This window comes from Bos grunniens, chromosome 26 (genome assembly GCF_055505025.1).
Source record: "Bos grunniens cultivar Pamir isolate PY7600 chromosome 26, Bosgru_T2T1.0, whole genome shotgun sequence".
NCBI classification, from domain to species: Eukaryota; Metazoa; Chordata; class Mammalia; order Artiodactyla; family Bovidae; genus Bos; species Bos grunniens.
The window spans coordinates 2,872,279-2,895,603 of record NC_141190.1 but is presented as its reverse complement, the minus strand read 5'-3'; positions in this window follow the sequence as shown (position 1 = coordinate 2,895,603).

The following is a 23,325-nucleotide window of genomic DNA, read 5'->3' as shown; positions in this document are numbered from 1 at the left end:
GAGCACCCTGTAGGTGTATGTTCTATGGTGAGAATAATTAAATCCCATCCTCTGGTAATATTAATCCTAATTAACTGATCATTCAGAGACGGCAATGGTACCCCACTCCAGTACTCTTGCCTGGCAAATCCCATGGACCAAGGAGCCTGGTAGGCTGCAGTCCATTGGGTTGCTAAGAGTCAGACACGACTGAGCAACTTCACTTTCACTTTTCACTTTCATGCATTGGAGAAGGAAATGGCAACCCACTCCAGTGTTCTTGCCTGGAGAATCCCAGGGACAGCAGAGCCTGGTGGGCTGCCGTCTATGGGGTTGCACAGAGTCAGAAACGACTGAAGCAACTTAGCAGTAGCAACTGATCATTCAAAGCCTCATCCACTTAAACAAGAGCCAACTCCGCCTCACTAGTCAATATTCTCTTAGAACTGAGATCAGGATCGCCTTTTAAGCAATCAAAAAGAGGGCTTTAAATCTGCAGTAGTCAGTTTTAAATGTGGGTGTATACACTTAATATCCCCTAATTATTTCTGGAAATCATTTAAAGTTAGTAAATGATCTCTCCGCAGCTGCAAAGGGACATGACTCACAGTATGGGTATTTAACACCCTCCCTAAATAAGAAAAAGGAGGATTTACTTGTATCTTATCTGGAGCTATCTTCAAACCCCAGTTTTCCAAGGCCTCAATCAATTCAGATAAGATTTGTTGCAACAAGGCTCTATCCTTATGGGCAGCCAAAATATCATCCATATAATGTATCAAATATAGATCTTTATACTTTCCTCTAACATTCTGCACAGCTTGATCCACAAATTTCTGACACAAGGTGGGGCTATTTTTCATTCCCTGAGGCAAAACCTTCCATTGAAACCTTCCATAGAGCTGTTTAAAATTAGCTGAAGGGAGACTGAAAGCAAACCTTTTACAATCCTGAACAACCAGGGGGATGGTAAAGAAACAATCCTGTAGATCTATAACTATCACATCATATTGAAAGGGCACAGCTACTGGGGAAGGGAGACCCGGCTGAAGGGCCCCCATGTCTTCCATAGTTGCCTTTATAGATCTTAAATTTTGTAACAATCTCCATTTTCCTGATTTCTTCTTAATGACAAAAATAGGAGTATTCCAAGGGCTATTAGAAGGCTCTGTATGGCGGGCTGCCTGTTGTCCCATAATTAAATCCTCAGCTGCGTGCAGCTTTTCAGCTGTTAAGGGCCATTGCTCCGCCCATACCAGATGATCAGATTTCCAGGTAATAGGGTCGACAGCAAGAGCAACTGCCTCTAGGATAAATTTGAATATCCTAAACCTTCTCTATTCTTGCTAGGAACCGTTTCTAATGGAGAAGCAATTCCCTGCTGATTTTTACCAAGCCCCTTGTCAGGATTATACCTCATTTGCAGCATTTGGTTAGTAACCTTTTCATCTGGGCTGTATAAAAGCATTCCCATCTGAGATAACATATCTACCCCCCATAAAGAAAAAGGTAGTGAAGGAATCACATATGGACAAAAGGTGCCTTGTGCCCCCTACTCATCTGACCATGTCAAAATTTGTGAGCTCTTATCAACCGAGGGCACTGACCTTATTTCCACCAAGCCAGCATTGGTCAAACGTGTCACACAGGACAAGGGCCAATCTTTTCCAGCAATGCAAGAGACATCTGCTCCAGTATCCAACAGCCCTGACATTCTATTTCCTTGAATTAAAATATTTTCAAAGGCCTGGAAGCTGTAATTTCCTGTACCCAAAAGACTAGATCACTAGATCCAAATCCTCTGGGGCCCCTAGCTTGAGAAGACAAGGTTCTTCTTGTCTGATAATAAGGTAAAAGCAAAAGCTGTGTTATTCTTTGACCTTTATTAATTTGCACAGTTTTGGCAGGCAATGAGATCAAAACTTTAATTTCCCCAGTATAATCAGAATCTACTACACCAGACACCACCAAAATTCCTTGAAGGGAAAGCAAGCTATGCCCCAGCACAAGTCCTATAATGCCCTCAGGTAGGGGGCCAGCCATGCCCTTTGGAATCGGAGTAACTGGTAAGTCAGGGCTTAATATTATTGCGGTGGTGGAACTGAGGTCCAGTCCTGCACTACCTGGGGTTGCTCTGAGGAGTTCTGAGATGGAACAAAGGGAATAAAGGGTTTCAACGTGATTGCCCCTATTGTTGTCTGGGGCCAGGGCTGCCCCTGCTGCCCATTTCCCTGAAACTGGGAAAAATTACTTCCTTGTACTTGGGGGGTTAGCGTAGTCCCATCCTTATGGAATTTAGATCTACAGTCTTTTGCCCAAAGATACCCCTTCTGGCATCGGGAGCAAGGTGTCTTTGGAGGGTTAGTTTTAGTCTGTATTGGCACGGCTTGTTGTCCCTGCTTGGCAGGACATTGCTGGCAAAAATGCCCCATTTGGCCACAAGAGAAACAGTTTTTATTTGTAGAATCGTTTCCATTAGGATTAATCTTTTTTCTCATTCCCTGAATAACTTGGGCAGGAGTTTCTCCCCTCAAAGCTGCGGCTAAGGCAATCCCCTACATAAAGGAAGTTCCTACTTCCTGGCAGGTTTGTACCTAAGTCCAAGGACTTCCTTTACTTCTAACAGGTCTAAGCAATGCCTGACAGGTAGCATTGGCATTCTCATAAGCCAATTGTTTAAGAACTATCTCTGCTGGCTCAGTACTCTTAATAGTTCTTTCTATAGCAGTTTTCAATCTGGCCACAAAGTCTTCATATCTCTCATCAGGTCCCTGTTTGATATTCCATGCCAAGATAACTTTCCATCTGAAGGGGGCAAAAATTTCCATGCCATAATCCGATTAAGTGCTTCTTTAGACAACCTTGCTTAGGCTATGTTGATTCATATTCTCCATCTCCTTTTAATGCCACAGATCGCACTGTCCTGAGCTGTGCATCATTAGAGGTTTTGTTTTCTGCTGACTGTAGTCTAGCCAACTTACCATACTCTGCCAACCTCAGGAGGAACTCTCCTCCAGGAAGGCAAGCCTTTGCCACCGTTCTCCAATCATATGGTGTCATCCACCTTCCAGCCAAGGCATCTAGCAGGGTGAGTGTATAGGGGGAGGTAGACTCATAATCTGGAGAAGGCAATGGCACCCCACTCCAGTACTCTTGCCTGGAAAATCCCATGGATGGAGGAGCCTGGTAGGCTGCAGTCCACGGGGTCGCGAAGAGTCCGACACGACTGAGCGACTTCACTTCCAGTTTTCACTTTTCATGCATTGGGGAAGGAAATGGCAACCCACTCCAATGTTCTTGCCTGGAGAATCCCAGGGACGGCAGAGCCTGGTGGGCTGCCGTCTATGGGGTCGCACAGAGTCAGATATGACTGAAGTGACTTAGCAGCAGTAGCAGCAGACCCATAATCATGACAAGCTTGTTTAAAGCTCTTTCAGTAGCTTATATTGGACCAGTTCCCATTTTCCCTCTTCCTCGCTTCCCCCTTCTGTTTTGGTAATTCCAAGTCTCCCTGTTGTTCTGCTTCTCTTCTAGCCTGGGTGAGGCCCCCCTGAGGAGGTTTTCTCCGAGGAGAACGCTCTGTATATTGTGTATGCATCTGCTTCAAAAGCTCCTTTGTTTCAGAAAACTCTTTATTTTCCTCAGCCTCAAGCAATGCTCTGGGAGGTTTTTGGGGGCAACGTGGGGAACTCCTGGGCCCTGGGAGGCGCAAATGGAGGCAGCGGTGATCGCCTTAAATCAGAAAGTGATGGATAAATTTCTAAAGGTTTGCATATAGGAGGCGGGGCTTCGCTAGGGCGCCCAGCCACAGCGTCCTGCAAGTCCTCCCTCTCCTCCAGAGGTAGAGCACAGTCTCCCTCCTGTTTTTGTCAATGGCAGAAAACATGATCTGCTCAGAAGGCCGAGACCCACCATCCACCACTGTAGCCTCTCCCATAGGCTGTCTGACAGCCTCATGCCGAGGGTCCAGGACATCCCTGATCATATTGCACAGAGCAAAAGCATCCACAGGAAACTTTTCTGGCCCATGCAAAGTATAAAACAAATGTAACTGATCTCCAACCTTAGTCCAGGTTTCTAGATTTACGGTGCCCTCCTCAGGAAACCATGGGCATTGCTCTTGGACAAAAATTAGAAATTTAGACAGTCTTCCTATGCTTACCCTAATACCTCTATGGGCTAGCATGTGAAGTAATATTTCAATAAACATTTGTCTATTCTTGGATGCAGAGAGACCCATTTTGTTAGAGAATATTCTTATTCCTTCTGTACCCTCCTCACCTTGCCTAAACTGCAGAGGGGTGCCGGCCACCCACAAGTACAATCCTAACCACTCTGCATTGCAGTCACGAAGTTACTTACCCTTCAGATGGCCCACGTTGGGCGCCACTTGCCGGAGTCCAGCTCCAGCAGCCAAGGAATCAGCCTGAAGGGGTGAGCGGTGTTGGCGGATAATGATGTAGCCTCTGACTCAAGGTGCAGGGCTACATGTTTATTTCAAGCTTCAGGTTTTCTTTTATACTTTGACAAAAGCATTAGGTCAGAGGTTTGACATTTTTAGTTTTCACCACCCAGATTTATTGTCTCCAGAAATCATTGTTGCCCTACATACAGAGCTCCTGCTTCAGCAATTCTCTCAGAATAGGCTTTACTATCTATTACCTACTTCCTCTTATGTGTTCTATACTTAGCTTGTGATTACCTTGTAACTCATGCTACATTCCTCAGTTTATTTTTATCTTTCTGAATCTTGTTTGCCCCTAGCATCTTAAGATCTCTATCTCCTAAAAAGGCTTCTAGCTATTCTTAATTATTCCTAAACCTAAGCTCAGCACACTCCTTTTGCCATAAATATTTCCCTCACAAATAGGTCTCAGATAACAATCCTTCCCATGGCCTCAAGCTGCAGCTCATCCTGGGACATTCTTTGTAAAAATCCTTGAACAAATGTCAATGGTTACTTTATAGATTATTTTCTGGGCACAATTGCAGAAGGCTTTGTGCTTTCTCATGCTTCTCTCAAGAACAATAAGCACCTTAACATTCTTTCCAGCCAACTCAACCGAAGAAAGGAAAGAATAAGTCAGAATCACAAAACCTAACTCCTTCATCTGGGGACCGTGCTGTGGGATGAAAAGAGAAGGTTGAGGTTGTGCCTCCATTTTGTCAGTAATGCCTAACACGGCTCCCAACAGTTTGACTCTCTGCGTTTGTTTCTATCTATCGTGTAAGATAGCTATTGCCCCCCACTCTCAGAAGATTGGCCTTGTATAGGAGATAAACCTTATTGTTTAATCTTATCCTGACTTGGTTGTCTCTTGAATTGTCTCTCCAGTTGTTTCTGACCTGGCCACCAACATCTGGCATTCAAGGAGTATCCCCTGTATGAACTTCTCATGCCTGTCAATCGTCACGGAGCTACAGGGACTAGAGCACTTGCCTACCACCTCTGGCTGAGGCACAAGCAGAATATTTAAAACAACCAAGACTTTTAATGTTTTAAGAAAATTTTCAAACTGTTAAAATATTTTGTAACAAAATACAATATTGTGTTAGGTCAATTGGCCCATAGAAATGTAATTAGAAAGTACCCTTTTATAGATAAGAATTCTTCTAATGTAGTAACCATATGACTATTTCAATATCTGAAAGTTAACTTGTAGAGTAGACTTAAGGAGAAGATTTTTAACTATATCCATTTTCATTTTATTGATGCAATAGAATTAAGGAAATAATTAACAATTGTTAATAAAATCCATAATTGGAAAAGTAAAAAAAAAAATGTTCTTCTTTTTGAATCAATTCTAAAGGCATTCAAGTTTATCTAAATTACTGGAAGAACAGTAGTAACAACAGTTCTGTAATCTCCTTTTTCTATCCCTCCTTGGGGATCTGTCAGTCAGAGTTAGTTGCTCAAATGGGTCCAACTCTTTGCAACCCCATGGAGTGTAGCCCTCCAGGCTCCTCTGTCCATGGAACTCTCCAGGCAAGAATACTGGAGTGGGTTGCCATTCCCCTCTCCAGGGGATCTTGCTGACCCAGGGATCAAACCTGGGTCTTTCGCAGTGCAGGCAGATTCTTTACCACTGAGCAACCAAGGAAGCTCTCTCTGGGGATGCCTTTCACAATAATTACTACTTTAAATAAATTAAAACCTTTCTCACACACCCCCTCTCTCCTACGTAACACAAAAGTAGAATACAGGAAGTCAAAGAACTACTAAGCTACATTTTTATATGGACACACATTTTTAAAATTGTATTGAAAAATTTTAACCATGGCAACAAGGACTTTGTATTGAATATCAGTGAAATCTCCAAGTTGTCAACCTGAAATGTCTCAAAAGTCCAACAAAAATAAAGACAGACAGACACAAAGAAAGACAGATAGACCAAAAGAAAAATACCACCACTCTACAACTACAAAAAAAAAAAAAAAAAAAAAATCCACCACTGAATGACTGAAATTAAATGTATTAATCATATTGCATTACTGCAGTAGGATAATAATACCTGGATAGAATCTTAGTAGTATCCTAGAAGGGTAACATCAGAGAAGTATATTTATAAAATTTCAGAGCCTTCTTTTAAAAATAAATAAAAAAATTAAAAAAAAAAATTTCAGAGCTAGACCTTAGTGATTTTAAGGAAAGTGTTTCAAGAAAGAGAATTGGTTAAGATTGTGTAATTATAGCATAATAGGTTTGCATTAGTTGGCATAGTGAGCAAACGTTTTGAAGCAATTCTTGATAAGCAACCAATTAGTCCAGATAAGTAAGCTATTTCAGTTGCTTCACAGTCTTATCTTTCAGGAGCAAGAATTTTCTGAGTAAAGTAACAAAAGTGATTTTGCTTATTCTCAATATTATTTGACATATAAACAGGAAAGCATGTTCAGTCTGAGTGTTGCCCAACATAAAGTCAGGAAATTATGTTGACTTCAGTTTTCAAATTGCACAGTTATTAGGATTAAACTTTTATCTTAAGGTCAGATTTTTCATCCTACAAATTCTCATAATATTAACCATTTTCTGAGAGGAATAAATTGTTTCCATACATTATATATATTTACTGAATCCTAGGATAATTTTTATTTTTATTATTTCATTGTTTAATTTTTTTACGGTAAATTACTTATTGAAAGTTCAGTCTATTAAAACATCCACTCAGTGTGAGCAAATAAACCAGGATGTAAAGAAGGTGTATGCTATGTTAAAAACATTTGGCCAACAAGCATGCTACTGCTGCTGCGGCTAAGTCACTTCAGTCGTGTCCGACTCTGTGCGACCCCATAGACGGCAGCTCACCAGGCTCCTCTGTCCACAGGATTCTCCAGGCAAGAATACTGGAGTGGGTTGCCATTTCCCTCTCCAATGCATGCATGCATGCTAAGTCGCTTCAGTCTTGTCTGACTCTGTGCGACCCCATAGACGGCAGCCCAGGAGGCTCCTCTATCCACGAGGTCCTCCAAGCAAGAATATTGGAGTGCATTGTCATTTCCTTCTCCAAGAACAAGCATCCACTCAGCATTTTGGGGGGAAAAATGTCATAAAATGTGATGAACTACTACATTCAAGTAAAAAGAAAGAATAAGAATCACTCGCCACACTTGATAGTTCACTGTTCATTAGATGTTATTTTCACATTTTATTTTTAGTCTAGAGAAGGAAGTTGAAACTGAATTAGGTAAATAAATATCCATTCTTCAAACTTTGCCTTTCTCCAATAGTTAACTTAGTGCTCTGCGATTTTGATCAAACTATTCATGCTTTTGTTGTAATGCTCTCAGCAAAACATTCTTAAATATACATGGCTTTATGAAAAAGGTTTTGCCTGATGCTTGGTAAATACTTGATGTTTATGATAGAATAGTAATAGTAAGAATCTGCCTACAGTGCTGAAGAATTAAGAGACTCAGGTTCCATCCCTGAGTAGGGAAGATCCCTTGGAGGAGGGCATGGCAACCCACTCCAGAATTCTTGCCTGGAGAATCCCGTGGACAGAGGAGGTTGACTTGCTGCAGTCCATAGGGTCGCAAATAGTCAGGCATGACTGAAGCAACTTAGTATGCATGCATATGGACCCTGGACTTGATTTACTGAATCCAATTTTTCATAGTTGTCTTTGAGAATTCACTTTCATATGAAGCAATTTACTTTTTAAAATTATCACTGTAAGCAGGATATAGCAAGTTGTGAAATGATTTAATGAAAAAATATTGACTGATTAATTCAACTAATTAAATCAATTAGCTTTATGTGAGAATGGTTATATCTCAGTCTATGATACTCATTAATCTAAAGAAATAATGTATGCACTGAAGTACTTCAGCGACTTAGAAAAGACATCAGTGATTAGGGATGGATATTGAATATGATGCATATGATCAAATTGCCCACAAATATGCTAACAAGTGTATGGTATTTATTATTTGTTTAGGCTTCTCTGTGACCTGAGTCAAGTATCTCTCTAGCTCTCCATTTTGTTCTGTTGTCACTCCAGTCACACCAATTAATTCTTTACTCCCAGCACCACCTGGGAAGCCCAAAACTTTTAGGCATACTTCTAAGTATGCCTAAAAATAAAAAAAATATATAGAAGGAAAGTGACAAATTTGATTTAAAGCCCAATTTAAGTTTTTAATTCTAAAATAGACACAGGTAGTGAGAGCCAATGTTTCAGAGGTAAGCCCAAGAGGAAAAAATTTAGAAACTGATTTAAGCCAATAAATAATTAGAAGGAATTATTAAATAGTATTATAGAAATGTGAGGCAGATTTTGTGCAATTTAGCCCCCATTATATATAGTTTAAGCACTTCTCTGCTAGCTCAGCTGGTAAAGAATCTGTCTGCAATGTGGCAGGCCTGGGTTCAATCCCTGGGTTGGGAATATCCCCTGGAGAAGGGCATGGCAACCCACCTCAGTATTCTTGCCTGTAGATTCCCTATGGACAGGAGTCTGGCAGACTACAGTCTATGGGGTTACAAACAGTAGGACTTGACTGAGTGACTAAGCACAGCACAGTATATATAATTTAAAGAGAGAAGAGCCAGCCGGATGAACAAAACCTTGTTAAAATATGACTTTCAAAAGTTAAAGAACACGATTCCCTTAAAAAATATAAGCCTGTATCAAAGATTTACTTAAATCACTAATGAGGTAGCCAGCTAGAAGGAAATGCTTGTTAGAAGGAGTGTAACTGCTTCGATGGACGTGAGTCTGAGTGAACTCCGGGAGTTGATGATGGACAGAGAGGCCTGGCTGCTGCAATTCGTGGGGTCGCTAAGAGTTGGACATGACTGAGCGACTGAAATGAACTGAACTGAAGAGAAATAAAGTTATTTATAGACACTGGAACAAGATTGATGCTTAGATTCAAAGCTGGCTACGGTTTGACTGTAATAAAACTAACTTTGGAATTATCTTTTCATTGGGCATAAATCATTTGCATGTCTATGGGACAAAATCCATTTGATGTCTTATTGTATGTAGATCATTTGCATCACTGTAATTTTTATGAAAGTGAAAGTGAGGTCGTTCAGTCGTGTCTGACCCTTTGCAACCCCATGGACAGTAGCCTACCAGGCTCCTCCGACCATGGGATTTTCCATGGCAAGAGTACTGGAGTGGGTTGTCATTTCCTTCTCCAATTTTTATGAAAGTTAATATCAACTTTTAAAGAGTTGTAAAACATCGTATCCAGTAGTAAACAGTAAGTCAAAGAAACGTGCATACTCCTAAAGAGAGAAATAATCTTCAAATGAGACTACTAGACCCATGTAGCAAGTGCCAGTTAAACACTGGAAAGGCACAAACTCATCCTTTTGCTTTATTTTCAAATTTTTGAAATTTTTGTTTTCTTAACATGTTGACAATGCCAAGCATGAATAAATAATCACTAAATGTTCAAACACTGCCTAATATAAAATATTCCTTTTCCTCTACACAAGATATGAGGTATTTTCAAGAAGCATCTCTTTTATCTAAATTTTAAGATAGTAACACTTTAGTCATTACATTTGGGTATTTGAAAGTGAAAGTAAAAGTGGCTCATTTGTGTCTGACTCTTTGTGACTCCATGGACTGTCCATGGAATTCTCCAAGACAGAATACTGGGGTGGGTAGCCTTTTGGGTATTTAGGCTCCTCCCCAAAATTCTCATTTTACAGGATAATTTAAAATTGTAACAATAGATAAGTCATTTAAAAGAGATATTTTCATATCTTTAGCATTTACTACTTTCAATTTTCTACTAAGAACATGTATTCTTTTAAATTGTCTCCTTCAGAAGATAAAAAAAAAAAAAAAACTGTAATAGCATTTTAGAAAAAAATACAAAGCAGACTAAAGTCACAGTACAGGATTTATTGCCTTTAATGAAAACATTAACTACAGTAATAGAATTGTATTATCACTGACTTAATGCATCTCTTATGAGTACCACACCAAAATACACTATACTTAGTGGAATGTTTAAATGCTTTAGGCTCAGGCAAGATATTCAAAATTGCAACAGCTCTTGTAAGAGTCAACTTACAATGGTGGAGAAGTGGTATGGTTTTATTTATGCTATAATTTAGAATTTTCAACTTTCCCTAAAAACATGATGATAGAGAAGACATAGTGACTTTTAAACAAATATGTGGAAGACTGATAAAATGTTCTGTAGCCCTAATGATCCAAGAAGCAAGAGAATTAAAATTTAATTGTGACTACCATAACTGTTCATTGAGTCAAAATCCTAGATAAAAGAATGAATACATATTACTGTTGTGTTAAAATTTATTTGCAAAGCAAAATTTAAAACAACAAAGATGACCAAGTATAAAATATTCTTATCCTTCACAGCATCTGAAGAGTCAAGGAATAGTATCAAACTATTGAAAGTGGATCTTTGATCAGAGGAAGAATATAAATAATTGTTTGGAAGCAAAATATTTTTCTTTTCCTCAGAGACCTGTATTTTCAAGTATCTTGAAAACAGAATTTCACCTTTAAAATAAAATTATCTCCAGGTCAAGATCAGAGAATAGGCCTTTGAACAAAGGAGTACTGCTTTTTTCCCCTATAATTTAAGTGAGAGAAGCAAAAGGTGTTCCTTTGTCTCCATGACATACTTTTCAGACCACCAAGATTAGGGCTTTTCATACAGAAACTTACAGCCCAGACTTCATAGTAATAAATGTAATTTTAGCACTCTGTTTATATGTAGAAAGGATGGTTCATTCCATCATTAACAATGTTATTATTGACTAAAGGAGTACACACACACACCATGAGTTTAGGAAAATGTGCAAAATTTGTCTTTGTGGTAAGTTTGTGCATATTTTCAAAAACCATACTAAATTCACATTGGACTGAGGGTTTAGTAGCAGAATATCTATTCCATTCATCTCCTTCCTCAGCCTTTCAGCAAATGAATTGTCAGCCTTTTATTTTTGTTAGGTTTTAGTATGCAGGTTTGATATTATAGTTATATATATATATATAAATATATAATATATAAATATATATATATACACATATATAAGACTCTAATGCTAGGAAGGATTGGGGGCAGGAGGAGAAGGGGACGACAGAGGATGAGATGGCTGGATGGCATCACCAACTCGATGGACATGAGTTTGGGTAAACCCCGGGAGTTGGTGATGGACAGGGAGGCCTGGCATGCTGTGATTCATGGGGTCGCAAAGAGTAGGACACGACTGAGCGACTGAACTGGTATATATACACACACACACACACATGTATATACACATGTGTGGTTGTGTGTGGGAATGGGGGTGGTTTTGGGGAGAAGATGTGTGAAGAGTATGGGATGTCCTATAGAAGTTCCACTATAGGTTGATACTTCATTTGCTTCTCTTTACTAGAAACATTTAACAGTGAAATAGTAAAAAATGTGGATATTAGGATATTCACTAAAATTCTTTCTATGCCATCAAAATCAGCAAATAGCTGCTTTTGTGTTGGAATATATTTATGTATTTCAAGAACTTTGGCTATGTTCCCAATAGTTGGAGCTTATTCTACTATTCCTGTCCTACACAGTCTTTATAATATCTACCTCCAGCTCTCAGAATCTGTACTCATGTCTAACATCTTATGGAAAAACTTGAATGAACATTTTGGCCAACCCAGTAGAATCATTTCCACTTTACCCTCAAGTTTTCTTAATAAATATGCTAGTTTGGTCATTTATCAGCAGATCTACAGAGTAAACAAGGAACAGCAAATGTAAGATTTCATGATGATCTCTCTGCAGGGATGGACTTTGACTGTGTTTTAAAACTCATCCAAAAAAAAAAAAAAACTCATCCAAAAGTACTGCACTAGGTGAACCAATGTTTCCCAGGTGTCTCAATGGTAAAGAATCTGCCTGCCAATGCAGGAGATATGGGTTTGATTCCTGGATCAGGAAGATCCCATGGAGGAGGGCATGGCAACCCACCTTAGTATTCTTACCTGAAGAATCCCATTAAGAGAGGAACCTGGTGGCCTATGATTCATAGAGTCAGACACAACTGAAGTGATTTAGCATGCGTGCATGCAAGGAGAATGAATATTTGCATCATAAATAGTGTGACCTTAATGCCATGGAGACCAAAGGAAACTAGTCTGTCTTTCTGAAGTTAACTTACCATTTCTAGATGTATTTGCCATTTCCCTGAAGAAGGAAATGGCAACCCACTCCAGTATTATTGCCTGGGAAATCCCATAGACAGAGAAGCCTGGTGGGCCACAGTCCATGGGATTGCAAAGAGTCAGACACAACTTAGTGACTAAACAACAACAACGAGGTGAACCAGTGTAGCCTGTTATCCTTTCCATATGAGTTGGGAGCGGGAGTTGCAGGGGGCAGGAATTGGATTTAGACCACTGATACAAACTTTAGTTCAAGCTGACTGATTTTAAATGATTTTAGAGCTTATGTCCTAAAGATTTGGAAAAAGTGAGCAGAGTGCCTGGCTTAGAAAATGGATCAAATAGAAATTGGAAAAAGGAGAAATGTTTCCTCTTCCTGCAGTTGCTTTTCTCTTTCTAGATGGCTTTGCCTATGAAGACTTTGTCTTTCTTTTGTCTACCTTTTATGGAGTAAGTCTATATAGTAACATGAACCGAGATGTCAAAAAATCTCAACGTCAAGCATAAAATGAACGGTAGAATTTTGGTGCTTTCATTTATGCTATTTTTGATATTCATACATACATATCATATTTGCTGTGTATGAGATTGCCAACCTATAAGGTTCATTTTAAAAATTATAATATTTGCATCCCTGTGGCATAGGATAAATTATTTTGAATTTATTTTTTATATAAAAAATTTGGAACATCTCAAATAGAATTTTTCTTGGATCTTGTTCAAAAGTCTGTTTGTATTTGAATCTAGCTCCTTCACCTGCCATTTCTGTTACCTTGGGCACAAAGTCATTTAACAGGTTGTTTAAACTTTCTGTTCTTCAGTTTCTTTCAATGCAAAATGAGGATAATAGTAACTCCTATGACATACAGTTATGAGAATTAAACAGAGATAACATTTGCAAAGAGGTTTAAACAATGCCAAGTACATAGTTAAAGACATACAAAGGGTTGATGGATAAAATTTTCAAATTTGGAGAAGTTAATAAAATTGTCAGAAGCTTTCATTAAATCTTTATCATAAAAATATTAACTTTTAAATTTAAAACTGAAGGAAATTGATTATAACCTGAGAGAGTCTTTCAGAAAACTCTGAGGACTGTTCCATTCATTAGAGGTCAAAGCACAGTTTTATTGATATAAACTTTTGAGAGAAAGGGTTGTAAGTCAAATAATGTATTGGCAGTTTATACAATCCAGATCTGTATGTACAAAGTGAGCAATAGATCATTGTGACTCCTTGCAAGATTAAGAAATAAAGTTATCTCTTAAAGAGATGTAGTTAACACAGATGTGCAATATATACTAAAGGGAAAGGAGGAGATCCAAAGATACAGAAAAAAATTATGTTTAAATTTTTCTTATCTTGCCATATGAATTTTATTTCATCAATACAATCATTTGCCTGAGGAAGACTCATATTTCCTAACATATATTCAAGGAAAAGCATTTTGAAATATTTAACTGGAAGAGGGTTTGCAAGATGGAAATAAAAATGGATTGCTGCTTGTATACCAAAAAGAAAAAAAAAAAAAGCATTCTGGGATTATAGCATGAAATTAGATTAGTAAGATTTACATTCAAATGAAGGTAGCAGAGTTTTTCTCACATGACCGCATTATTTTCTCACCAGCTTAAGAAATAATATGGAAACAAACTGCTGGATATTAAGGAGTTGCTGTAGAATCAAATCGCCTGTAATCAACTCAAAGCAGTAGGTACATAAACAGGTGCTTTCAACAAATGGAAATGTAAAAGACTACATTATGTATATATAACATAGTATATGAACTGTTTTTAAAAAACATAATTTTTTCAAACTGTTGGTAGGAAAAAAAAATACAACAAAGGAGCAGAGTTTCAGTTTTATTCAGGGACTTTACTGAGACTAGCTTGGAAAATAGCCTCTTAGTAGCTCCAAGGGGAGTGAGCCAAAGAAATAGAAAAATAACCAGTATACATGTATGAGTTTTTTGGCTGGAGGATACACATAATCAATCATATATATTGGTAAAGATTACTGCTAGTTACAAAAAACTGGCTATCTCAAGTATTATTTTAATGTTTTCCTATGTATAAGAAGATGCAAGAATCTAGGATCATTGAAATTCTTCTTTAGTTGTGCCTCAATTATGTAGAGATCCATGATTCCCAAACACAGAATGCTTCATCCTAGTTTCCTCCATCCTGAATTCCCCTCAGGGCACACTGTCAGTGGGTGACTGCACTGGGTTGGAATTAATCCTTTGTTTAACTGGATGATGAAGGAGACTTTTCTTGTTTACAATGCAATAAATAAACATATTTTAAGAATATTTATTTATTTTACTGCACTGGATCTTAGTTGTGGCATATGGGATATGGGATCTAGTTCCCTGACCAGGGATTGAACCTGTGGCCCCCCTGCACTGGAAGTGCAGAGCTCCAGCCACTGGACAAACAAGGAAGTCCCAAACAAATGCATTTTTAAAGTATATAATCAAGGCAATGAAAGATAGAACAAAAAAGAAAAATTGTAAGAAATCTACTCTAATTAAATTTCATTAAAATAAGCTAAGTCTAATTTAGGCTTTTAGTCTTTTAATTTCAGATTTCACTGTAGTTAAAAATTGTATGTTTGCTTAAAACATTGCTTCTATCTTTGATAATTTGGTCAAGACATCTTGAGAAAGAATAAGTTGATGTAATACATTTAGGTTAAACAAGAAGATTATAGAGTCAGGCTATCCTTGTTTCAAATTCTGCTTTCAAAACTTACTATAATAGTTCTATGCCCTTGAATAAGTCACTTATCCTATTTTTGTCACAATTTTCTTGTATAAAAATGGGAATATTTTCTAAAATATTAAAAGAGATAATTCAGGCATACGAAGAACCTAGGATGTACCAAGTATGTTGTGGCACTCAATAAATATAATACAATTTTTTTATATGCATTACAATTTTGTCATAGAAAAATGCCAATACTTCTTAGAACATAACCATTCATTTTAAATTGTGCCCTGCTAAGCTGCTAAGTCACTTCAGTCATGTCCGACTCTGTGCGACCCCATAGATGGCAGCCCACCAGGCTCCCCCGTCCCTGGGATTCTCCGGGCAAGAACACTGAAGTGGGTTGCCATTTCCTTCTCCAATGCATGAAAGGAAAAGTGAAAGTGAAGTCACTCAGTCATGTCTGACTCTTAGCGACCCCATGGACTGCAGCCTACCAGGCTCCTTCATCCATGGGATTTTCCAGGCGAGAGTACTGGAGTGGGTTGCCATTGCCATATCCTAATTGTAAGCTAGAATACTATAAATTTTCTTTTCTAAAAGTTTATGAATTTGCTTTTTTTTTTTTTTTTTTAATTAGGTTCAGATATTCATGATTCAGATTCCAAAATCTGATGCATGGCCAGTCTGCTTATAATTACCACTTTGACAGATGAATACAGTATTGAGAGTATTTTTGTTTTCCTATTTAACTCTGGAATGAATTAAATACCTATTCATCATATCTATTCATACACTTTCTGGATTGTAAATTTACCTGTCATTCAGGTGTCGCTCATCCTTGGAGCACATACTTCTGACAGTGTCAGGTGCTCTTGGAGATGCAGCCTAGAATTCCTAGTCTTCTAGTGAGCTAGTGAATGAGGGGGTAAAGGGAAGAAAATCTTTTCAGATGTGAAGTGTTGAGGTCATTGGCTTCACCATCATATGCAGAAACCAATATATCTCATCCTGGTATCAATGGGATTATGAATCAAGTAAATGATTTAAAATAATCATATAATTTTGAAATACCACCTCGCTCACAACCATCAGCCTGGGCACTTGTGAATATGCATGTCCATGTGAGCACACATACACACACACTCACACACTTGATTGTAACTCTGTCATGAAGAATTAAGGGAAATTAAATTTTTCTACCTGAACACACTAAGTCAGGAAAGACTACAACATTTTTAAGATATTAAAGAGTCAAAATATTCTCTTTCACTTCATTATTTTAACTGGTGTGATTAGACTGTAGCCATATTACTTGATACACTGGCAGAGCTAGAATATGACTTTTAAGCAAAGGTCAGTCCTAAATGCAATAGGATAAAAAGCTAGGTACGTGGTGTAACTTGAAAGACACAATGAGAAACTGCTCTCCCAATCTGTTCAACATTGTAACTGAAATTTCATCATCCAAGCTTCATTCTCTGAATTTCTAGGGATAATAAAAATGCATGGAGTTCTTTAAATGTTAAAATAAAACACCATTCATCATGTTTTTTGTGTGGTCAAGAACAAGAAAACATTTTACAACAATGAGATCAAACTGTGTAGTGATACTATACAAGATAGAAACTTTTGAAAAATAAATGTACCACCAAACTCAAAGTTAGTCACATTTAGGTTATTTATTTATTATTTGCATAGGAGTTATAGTGAGACCTATTAAGAATCAAGAAGGCATGAAAAGGGAATCATAAGAAGAAGGGAATTTCTGAAAAGGGAGGGAGAATAATATCTGTAGCCCAACTTTGCCATCTATATAATTTTGCCTGTAGGAACCTGGCAAGCTACAGTCCATGGGGTCGCAAAGAGTCGGAAACAACAGAGTGACTAAGCACACACATACATAAGCTACTGCCTTTATATATAAATTTTATATATAAGTAGAGCATATAAGCATGGTGAAAATATGGTCCCCATTTTTCCAGCAAACATATGGTCAAAAGTGTGGTGGTGGTGGTTTAGTCATGACTGACTCTTGAGACCCCGTGGACTCTAGCCTGCCAGGCTCCTCTGTCCATGAAATTTCCCAGGCAAGAATGCTGGAGTGGGTTGTCATTTCCTTCTCCAGGGTATCTTCTCAACCCTGGGATCGAACTTGTGTCCCCTGCATTGTAGGCAATCTCCTGCATTGCATGCAGATTCTTTACTGCTGAGCCACCAGGGATTCCTAGTTAAATGTATGCTGCTAAGTCACCTCAGCCGTGTCCGACTTTGTGCGACCCCATAGACGGCAGCCCACCAGGCTCCCCGGTCCCTGGGACTCTCCAGGCAGGAACACTGGAGTGGGTTGCCATTTCCTTCTCCAATGCATGAAAGTGAAAAGTGAAAGTGAAATCGCTCAGTTGTGTCCGACTCTTAGCGACCCCATGGACTGCAGCCCACCAGGCTCCTCTGTCCATGGGATTTTCCAGGCAAGAGTACTGGAGTGGGGTGCCATTGCCTTCTCCAAGTTAAGGCTCTGATAAAACTCTAGTACAAGTGTAGAGTAGAATCACCTTTACCACAACAATAAAATATTACTACTACATTCACCCTGAAAGCAAAACAACTTTAACAGTCTATGTTATATCTTCTCAAAGGATTATTTCAAATACTCTTGAAACATTTACATTGTAAAAAAAGGCAAAAAATGGCTGTGTTGGGAACTGAGAAGACTTAGAAATCTATTCTTTCTAGAAATATTAATGTATCCTCTTAATAAGATCCGTGTTTCATTGGTCTTAGACATATCACCAAGACTTTAGAAAACATTGACATGTTCACTAAAAATGTATGGTTTTAGGTAATTGTTTGCAGCTTGTTTTCACTTTCCTAGTGCCACTCCACTCACACTAGTAATTAAAACTTGAGTTCTGAAGGCTTTTTTCCTGAGACCAGGCTGAGAAAAGTAAAAGGGAAATGAAACTGAAAGCTTACAAGCAAGGAAACAGTGTGATCCATAACTAAAGTTGAATTCCTGACTATTTTTCCACATGTGTTTTTGAAGAAAAAACAAGTTTAAAACTTCTCTATTTTCAAAAAGAAAACGTCCTTTAAATATAGTACACATTTATTTATTTTATAAAGACCAATCTGATTTTTCAAACTACAAATTTGACTAAATGAGAACCCTGAAAGGAGAGGCTGGGAATTGGGAGTTGGGAGTTCCTCTTGATCATATGACATTGCCTAGAGTTGGCTTTACGGTGAGAGTGTGTCTCAGCCTTTCTTATGCATTTCAGTGTGGGTATTTTCTTGCGTGCCTGATGTGTAGGAATTATACAGCTAGTGTCTGGATTCCTTTCAAAGAAAACTTCTCTGGGTGCAGCTGTAGGTTTAATGTGTACATGGGAGGTGGTGACTTCAGGTTCCTATGTTGCCATCATGGAACAGAACCTCTCACATAGCCTGGAAAAGTTAGGAGGACCACCTCCTGTATAGCAGGAATACATGCTAACTATTAAGGTCCTCTGCCACAGAACAAACTTAAATCATGTCGAGTAGAGGCCATTGCTTCCCATCTCCTGAGATTATGGTTCATCTTGGGGAGCTCATCAGCTCAAGATTCTTAGAAGCTACTATCAAGCCTTGCATCTAAATACTTTCACTGACTTTAACACTTAACTGTAATTGGTAGCCACACCTTGGAAGCCAATCACATCTTTATTGTTTTATTACTGTGACTTCTTGTCAAAATATTTCTGGGTAGCTTGAAATGTATGGCAGCCACCTGTGAGTGGTCTTGAATTTGCATACTGTCCCTTCAAAAATTAATCAATAGTCAATCTGAGAAAGAGATGGAAAAAATTTTTTGAGATAACTTGATTACAGCTTGGGAAGACAGTCTTTCAGAAAACTCTGAAAACTGTTCTGCCTGTTAGAGGTCAATGCATAATTATATGTGTTTTTTTTTTTTTTGACACTAAAGATGATACATCACATGAATTATTGACAGTTTACAGAATCCAGATCTGCATATACAAAGCAAGTACTGGGTCATCATGACCTCTTACAACAGCAGCAGTCCCCAACCATTCTGGCATCAGGGTCTGGTTTATGGAAGATGATTTCTCCATGGACTGGGGTAGGAGGCAGTGGTTCAGGTGGTAATGCAAGTGATGGGGAATGGCAGTTGAAACTTGGCTAGCTTGCCCAGCACTCACCTCCTGCTGTTTACCTGGTGTCTAGGGTGGTGCAGGAGTTGGGGACCCCTGACTTACAGAATTAAGATGGAAGGTTATTTCCTTGGGAGATCTGATTAATGCAGATGCACAATATACACTAATGGGGGAGGAGGAAACTCACACAGAAAAAGCACTATGTTTAATTTTTCATGTCTTGCTATAAAATATGAATTTTATTTTATCAATAAGTTTGCCAACATTGGGAAGAAATCAAGTAAATTCCACAAGAGAAGCATCCTGTAAAATATCTGACTCAATACTGAAAGAGGAGTCAAATAATATTAGAAAAGGTAAAGTTGTGACTTACTTGGAATCACAATTGACAGGAACTAATACTGAGGAAGGGATTTGATTATGTCTTTGAAGAGGGAACAAGGAAGTGTGGGGAAAAGAAGAGCTGGAAATAAGAAGATATGGGCAGAAATGAAAGATTGAGACCATCAAAGATGAAACATCGACTAATTTATTGTCTCTCTATCTAGTTTCATCTAGGGTTCCACCTCTCCTTTCTTTACTGTTTTGGTTGAAGAGGCTTTTCCTAGGGACCCAAAATGTGTAATGATGATAAAGAGAGGTAGATTATGACCGTCACAAAAGATAAAAAGGAGAACCTCTCTAACACTTATTTTGTGAGTGAAGATTTGTATCTGAATTTGTGTTTAACAGAAAAATAATAGTATACATGTGAAATTTTTATGCTACAGACATTTTCAAAGAATATAACTTATATAACCAAATAAATTTTGTTGTTTTAAATAAGTGTACATGGGTGACTCTACACATAAATTATTAACCACTTTATGTGGTTAATAATTTAACCATATAAAGTGGTTAAAATTTAAAATTTTATTTTAACACAAAACAAAAAAATCTTAAGAATATTCTTTCTATGATTCAGAATCTTACTGTCACTTTAAAGTGTAGCTCCTCCATAGATCTATGGAGCATTGATAGAGGTTTCCTCTCTGATTTTCAGTTCTCTCTCTCTCTCTCTTTCTCTCTCTCTCTCTCTCACACACACATCATGTATATCTGTAGCACCCTCACACTACTTATAATAAAATGAAATGACTCTATGGTAGTGTTAGTCGCTCAGTTGTGTCCAACTCTTTGTGGCCCCATGGACTGTAGCCTGCCAGGCTTCTCTGTTCATGGAATTCTCCAGGCAAGAATACTGTAGTGAGTAATGATTCCCTTCCCCAAGGGATCTTCCTAACCCAGGGACTGAACCTAGGTCTCCTGCATTGCAGGCAGATTCTTTACTGCCTGAGCAACCAGGGTAGTCCCCAAATGACACTTTAGTGCACTGTTATCTTGAAACAAGACTGCCTGGGCCAAAATCCTGAATCGACTATGTATTATCTCTGTCGCATTTATCATGTGGCTTCAATTTTTTTGTGCCTCAGGCTATTCCTTTGTAAACTGTGAATTGTAATAGTATAACTTCCATAAAATGTAGTAGTGAAAAATCAAACTAATACATAAAAGTTATTGAAAATAGTATCTAAAATACTATAAACAATAAATGTTAATCATTATTATTACTGTATTATTAGGTATAGTACCATTGTTAATATATCTACTTATGTGCACTGAAAAGGATGAAAACTAACACTGACTATATATTAGTTGAGTAAAAGATTCTCTTTTATGTGCTCTCATGCTTTATTCACATTCTCTTATAAATAGTCACTAAGAAATAAAGTTTGTCTATATTTCAAGTTATATGTGAGGATCACAGATGTACTTCCACATATGTAAATGTTCAAATAATGGAACAGAGATACTATCTAGTAGGAATATGAACAATAAGAAAAATTCGATATATTTTAAAAATTTCACTCTCATATTACACAGAATGCTAATAAGCTACTAATTTTATTTCTCTTAATTTTTATCCATTTCTCTCTCTATATATATCTTAATAATATATAAAAATATATAGTAAGAGAAATGGGAAATATGGTAATATCAGTAATAAGCACTTCCTGCATGCTCAGCACTCTAGTTAGTTATTTTCAGCATTGTGTTATTTAATTTAGTAACACCCTCTAGACTATTACCAATCACTTATTGGTGCTTAAAGGCAAGGAAACTGAGGCTTAGAGAGTAAGTCATTTATATAATGATACATAAAAAGTGCCGAAGCCATGATTCAAATCCAGGCTTTTTAACATCAAAGCCCAAATTCGTAAGCATAAGACAAATCTAAATGTTTACATTCTAAGATAGTAAGTAGCACAAACCCTAAATTCTCCACCTCTGAATTGTATTGTGAAATTAGACAATAGCTGTAAGGAATCAACTGAAAGCTTCATGGAAAAAATGCTCTATTTTGAAAGCAACCTCTCTTCTAAATAATCTCAAAAAGGACAAGCAGTTGTTCAGTGTACACTTTGTCAGTCCTTTAAAAAAATATGTCATGCCTGGATTCAGTAGTCCTTCAATTGCACTAAAAAGTACAGGATATAGAAACTGTTTTAAAATTCTTATTGCTCTTAAAAAACAAACCATATTTTAATAGGATGGAACTTGTCACTTACAAGGGAAATTTTCCAGCATATATTTCTTGTCACGATGCAGCTCTCTCTTTTGTTCTAGTATTTCAGAAAACTATCTGTAGGCAAATGAGAACTGGGGGACCAGGGCAGGGTTGGTATTAAGAGGGAGGCAGTCAAATCCCATTCCAATCTCTTCATTTCAGTCAGCATTTTGCTTCAAAGTATGACTGAGATCATTGAAATATGATTATTGTAATGCTAGACTCATCTGCAGCAAGATCAGCTTTATTAAGGAAACCAAATTCTTTACAGGAAAAGAGACATACTAATGAATATTGAACCCTTGATATCAAAGGAATTAGGTGATAACTCAAATGACTTGAAAATTCAGTGATTTATGTATGTAAGTACTGTAAGTACTATCTTCATCTTTACGGCTTTTGTGAATTATACCACTTCAAAGCCAAGGAGGAAGTGGGCACTTTTTCTCTTTGCCAAAGATTAACCTCATTTTGTCTTCATCTCCTTCATCCAAAAGAGGTATTGCTCATATCACTAATGGCAACTTCTGAATATCAGACACTGTGGCAAATTTGAATCATTACTCAGATAAAGTATCCCTTTCTACTCTGCTGTGACCATAAATAAATGTTAATGTTAACCCTTAGAAATTTTGTCTGAAATTTAAGAAAAACAGGGAATTTCTAGGATTTGAATGTTCTTCTCAGTGAAATACTCTTTATACCATAGCTTCTGACTCCTAGATTAAAATGCACATAACCATCTGATCTCAGAACTATATTTCCATGAAGAGCAGTCACAAAGCAGTGTTGTGTGATTAAACCAATGTTTTCAGACCACCAACAACAATTTCAGTTTATAATATGAACATATTTTGTCTCAAACACTGGACATATTGCTGCTTTGTTTATCTCCGTCTCTCCAAAACACTTCCTGCTTCATTAAGGTAGATAATAAAAACAAAAAAATATATATTTTTTTAGCTATTGTCTCCTCACATTTCTCCTTGACCATTTACTTTTCCAATTTCTCAGGGAATAAGATTAAGTCATCTAGATTTCACTGGTTGCATTTATCCCATTATTTGCCTCAGAGACTTCACTACCTCAAACTAGAGCTGGCCCTAAAGCATGAACTTCTGTTGATACCCTACTATCATAAGCTTTACTCCTTCACCACTAAATACAGATATCTGAGTACCTCCATATACATATGTGGCATCATTAAAATTATGCACTTTAGTTTGAAG